The sequence below is a fragment of the Eschrichtius robustus genome, chromosome X (genome assembly GCF_028021215.1).
Source record: "Eschrichtius robustus isolate mEscRob2 chromosome X, mEscRob2.pri, whole genome shotgun sequence".
Classification (NCBI taxonomy): Eukaryota; Metazoa; Chordata; class Mammalia; order Artiodactyla; family Eschrichtiidae; genus Eschrichtius; species Eschrichtius robustus.
The window spans coordinates 23,085,866-23,091,310 of NC_090845.1; the positions used below are offsets into that span (position 1 = coordinate 23,085,866).

General features: G+C 55.2%; 1 pseudogene; it reads left to right on the top strand.

The window, feature by feature from the left end:
• Positions 1-3,066: 3,066 nt before the first annotated feature.
• Positions 3,067-4,518, top strand: LOC137757109 (melanoma-associated antigen B4-like; annotated as a pseudogene).
• The last annotated feature ends 927 nt before the right edge of the window (positions 4,519-5,445 follow it).

The window sequence follows — 5,445 nt, forward strand, 5'->3', positions numbered from 1 at the left end:
AGGGAGGGTGGGAGGGAGGGAGATGCAAGAGGGAAGAGATAATGGGGATATATGTGTAACTGATTGACTTTGTTATAAAGCAGAAACGAACACACCATTGTGAAGCAATTCTACTCCAATAAAGATGTTAAAAAAAATCAAAAAAAAGGAAAAAAAAAAAAAAAAAAAAAGAAAATACACCATAGACTAAAGCAATAATATAAAAAACATACCTAGAAAGAAACCATACAAAAATGTATATAATCTACATGGAGGCAATAAGAAGAATTTCCTGACTGACTTAGGAAAAAGAAGTCTCAACCAGAATAGTATGTTATGTGTATTCGTGAGGCACAGATATTGTAAGAATATCGATTTTCCTTAATTCGTTTACAGATTTAGTACCTTATCCATAGCAGCTGATGACAATCAAACATGGGCTACTGTTTCCTGTACCCAAAATCAACCATGGAAAAATTACAGAAGGAATAAAGAGAAAACATTAACAAAAGCAACAACACAAAGCTAAATAATCCCTGAGGGACAGTAAGTCTCCACTGAACTAGAACCTGAGTGTGGGCAGGTAGGGGGATGCCCTGAATTCGAGACAGGCCTGTAGCCTGCAAGAGAGGCAGATGACAGGACTGATTAGAGAAAAGCCTTTAAACTTGAGCCCTTGATTCTTCCACTGTGCTCTGGGACCATGAATCTCTACTGCTTCACTGAAGGAACCTGAGGCAGCCTTGCAGAGCCCGCATGCCAGGAGCATGGGACACCAAAGATTGGGCTGGATGTGGCAGTATGGTCCACAGGCTGTGAGATAACCATCTGAAACTTTGTTAGTGGATGACAACTGGCCTTTTTAAATGATCATCTTAATGGACTATCACACACGGACTCAAAGAGAATAGCAAGTAACACAGCAGTTGTACAAAAGGACAGAAATTCATTTCTGAACTTTTGGGCAATGCCCCTGATGTCAACAAAGAGAGACCACAGTGAGAACTGTCAGGCTAAGGAGCCCCTTCACTAACTCCTCCGGGATTCTGTGGGGCATGGTTGGGGACAGGGATGGAGTCATACCAGAGAAGGATGGAATGGAATCGCAGGCCCTGCCAGCAGTCAGTGTGAGGACCTTGAGTGAGACCTGACGGGCTCCAAACCACAGAAGAGAGTCTCGCCTCCTTTCCCCTCAGCTCATCTTACCTGCACCAGCCATCTCTGGGAGGCTCCAGGCAGAAGTGTCCAGATGAGATGTGCCTGCACTTCACACCAGCAGTCTCAGGGAGCTGATGTCTCTGATGCGAGGCCTTGGCCTCAGGTCAGCAGACGGGAGGTAGCCCAGCACCTACAGGGAGTCAAGAGAAGACACTGAGAGGGGATTGAGAGCAGCATCCACCATAGAACAGGGGGCCCCAAAGAGGCCTCACTGTCAGTCTCGGGGGACCCAGGCATGGCTGTGAGGCTCAGGCCCCCAGATACTTCCGGCCGGGGGCGCCGACAGAAATGAGAGCCAAGGTGGGACGCCTGCTGACTCAGCTCAGCGGAGGGAAAAGTCCCAGGACCTGCCAAGAGTCAATGAAAGGCCCACGTGCCAGTCCTGCGGGAAGCTCCGCCTGCACCACCCCACACCTCCCCTCCCCGTCCCGCCCCGCCCCGGCCCAGCCCCGCCCCACCCCCGCCCCGCCCCGCCCCGCCCCTACTGTCCTCCTGGAGCCCAGATGCGCACGACCGGAAGTGACGTCCTCCTAACCACGCTGTGGGGGCGAGGCCATTTTTGAGAGTTGCCGTCCTGCGAGGGTGAGTCGCGGGAGGAGTCCCACGTCTCGTCAGGTGTCAAGGTGTGAGGTGACCCCAGTTAGAAGTGCGGGGACACGCCCCCGACACCCCCAATCCCCTTTCCCTCCGCAAACAGGTGGCCCCGCAGGCCCCGCTCACCCCGCCCACCCCGCCCCTGCTCTCGGCCCGAGAGGCTCGGGCCTGGCTGTTAGGCCCCAAGTCCACCCGCTTCCCCCGCGGGGCCTCGGGCAAGGAAGGCCTCGCTCTGAGGTTGGTGGACCCTGGCTCAGCTCAGTAGAGGGAGCGCCCCAGGCCCTGTGCAGTGAAGGACGGGACCCTCGTGGGGTCCGAGGGGCTCCACGCCCCAGAATGGCGGCCACGCAGACCCCGCCCCTGACGTCAGCCTGGGAGCCTCCGGGCAGGTCTAAAGACGGAGGGGCTCCCTCAGTGCGAACGCGGGCGGGCGGGCGGGCGGACGGACGCGGGAGACTCAGGGAGGAGGGGGCCTTGTTCTGAGGGGCTGGCCGCAGGTCAGCAGAGGGAGGATTTCCAGGGCACGGGAGGAGTCAGGGTGAGGACCGTCCTCCCCGTCGCAAGGGCACCTCAGAACCCCTCCCCTGTTGTCAGCCGCTTCCTTCCGGCCACACACGGAGAAGGGAGGGCTGCTGTCTGAGAGGGGAGGTGCAGGCCAGCAGAAGGCGCGTCCCTATGGAAGCACTCCCCAAGAGTCAGCCCAAGCCCTTGAGTGAGGACCAGTGGGGCCGCCAACCACAGGGCCTCGACCTGTCTGCCGCACGCCGCAGGCTTGGTAAAACTCTGCCACGTGCGGCCGCGTGGCCACCCTCACTGCCTCCTAATGAGACTCAAGGAGGTGCCGGCACTGGTGCGAGCAGATGGCCCTCGGGGCAAGAGGGGAGCTCCAGGCTGCACCGGCCGCCCAGGGAGGACCCCGAGTGAGGACTAAGGGAGCCACCCACCCCGAAGAGAAGGGACGAGAGAGAATATGGCCTGTCCCCTCCTGCCAACCCGTAAACTCCCAAGGAAGGACTGTCAGGCTGAGACTGCCCGTACTTTTCCTCTGCCAGGTCCAAGGGAGGTTAGAGCTTTGTTCTGAAGGGGCCATCACCAGGCAGCAGAAGGGAGGGTCCCAGGATCCTTCGGTGGTGGGCTGAACGCTCCCTCCTTTCCTCCTCCTGGGTGTCATGGAAGATGGTGGTGTCAACTTCAGAGCAGCAGACGGGATGGGGTGGGGGTGGGGGTGGGGGGGGGGTGGGGGAGTCTTGCCAGCAACTGTCATCCTGACTCTGAATGGGAACCGCGAGGACCTACCTCCCCTGCCAGCCCCCACTGTCACCCCCGTGCCGCCCAGGCAGGGCTGGCTGGCTGTGCCCCAAGGCTCACTCTGCCGTCCTCCACAGGGGTCTCAGGGGACAGGCGGAGCAGGAGAACGGGAGCCCTGTGGGTCCTCGAGCAGTGCCCTCAAGGACCCTGCAGAGGCGGCCTTGGTTAAAGCCAGGGAGGAATCTCCCCGCTGAAGGTGCTCACAGCATCTCCTTGTCCCTCCCCCAGGTGCCCTCATTGCCTGCCTTCCTGCCCACACTCCCGCCTGCTGGCCCTGACCTGTGTCATCATGCCTCGGGGCCAGAAGAGGAAGCACCGTGCCCGCGAGAGACGCCACCAGGCCCGGGGGGAGACTCAGAGTCTCAAGGGTGCCCAGGCCACTGAGGCGGCGGCGGCGGCGGCGGCAGAGAGAGAAGAGTCGCCCCCCTCCCCCGCTTCTGTTTCTCGGGGTACTCCCCCGAGCTCCCGTGCTGCTGGCGCTCGCCGGGAGCCTCAGGGAGCCCCAGCCACTAGCTCTCGTGAGGCAGGGGTTTCCTGCCCAGGATATGAAGAGGGTGCCCGGGCGAGCCAAGATGAGGAAAGTGCAAGTACCTCCCAGGCAGCACCTTCCACTCACAGCACTTGGAGAGATCCTCTGTCCATGAAGGCCAGCACGTTGGTGCAGGTCCTGCTGGAGAAGTACAAGCTGAACGAGCCCATCCCGCAGGCAGAAATGCTGAAGGCTGTCAGCAAGAAGTACACGAAGCACTTCCCTGAGATCCTCAGGAGAGCCTCTGAGTGCATGGAGCTGGTCTTTGGCCTCGAGCTGAAGGAAGTCGACCCCAGCCGTCACTCCTATTCACTCCTACGCCCTCATCAGCAAGCTGGCCCTCCCCAGCGAGGGAAGTCCGAGTGGTGAGTCGGGGCTGCCCACGTCCGGTCTCCTGATGACTCTCCTGGGCGTGATCTTCAAGAAGGGCAACCGTGCCACCGAGGAGGAGATCTGGGAATTCCTCAATGCGTTGGGGTTGTATGCTGGGAGGAGGCACTCGATCTTTGGGGAGCCCAGGAGGCTCATCAGCGAAGAGTTCGTGCAGCAGAAGTACCTGACCTACCGCCAGGTGCCCAACAGCGATCCTCCGCGCTATGAGTTCCTGTGGGGCCCGAGAGCCCTGGCTGAAACCAGCAAGATGAAAGTGCTGGAGTTTGTGGCCAAGATCGCTGATACCGTCCCCAGTGCCTTCCCAGATCTCTATGAGGAGGCTCTGCAAGATGAGGAAGAGAGAGCAGGAGTGAGAGCCGCGGCCAGGGCTGCAGCTGTGGCCGAGGGCAGTGCACTTCCAGGGCCAAGGCCCCGCAGCTCCTCCCACATCTAGGGAGGGAGGCCGCGGGCAGTTTGTTCACTTTGTTTTGGAAGGGAGCAGTCAAGCCCCTAAATAGTGCAGAGTAGGAGGGTGGAGGGACAAAGTATAGATCTTATTTATCTTCCTGTTTTAAACTAGTAACCTCTATACCTTATTTATTGACTTATTTAGGTTTTTTCAAATGTTTTTATCTGTAATAGATAGTGTGTTTTCTTAAGAATATGAATTCGTGCATGACATTGCTTGCATATTTATTGCTGTTTAAAGAGTTCTAAAGTTACAGTTTTGGTATATGTAAAAGAAATTCACGAACCATCTATATACTTTCTGTATGATCCACAAGTAGAAAACATGGCACTGCAATAGAGATTTTCATGGAAACGTGAAAGACGACCACAGAAAATATTTGGAAACAAAAAATGGAGAAAACAGAGAGTAAAAGGTATTTAATTCGTGGTTTGCCTCATTCTTTTAAACTTTCTCATTTGTGAGTATTTGTTTCTTTTGTCCTAGTGCACTGCATATTCTCTGCTACCTACTGGATTAAAAATAAACTCTGATGGGAGGGTGGTATTTTGGGGGTTCATAATAATCACATCATAACTGCCATTCATCAAAACCCAGTATTTCTTAATGAGTATGCCACTGCTTTATATGTAGTACATAACATTCCAACATTCATGCAGGATAGGATTTGGCAGACTCCCTTTATAGGTGAATAACTTGCAAATTTCTCAAGTTCACAAGACTGATTAAGTGACCCTGCTGGGTCTAGTCCCCTGGTCGGAATAGTCTAGAGCCTACACTCTTCCACTCCTCCCAGCCTAAGCCAGACCTTATGTCTTTTAATTCATTTTTCTTCTCACCACTCCAAAATGTATCTCATGGGATAAATAGGGGCCCTGTTCCAAGCACTGTTTTGGAACACGGTAATAGTAACGCTGAATAAGTGAATGGTATGAATAAAAAAAAAAAAATATTCGGTGACAATGGGGTCGTCTAC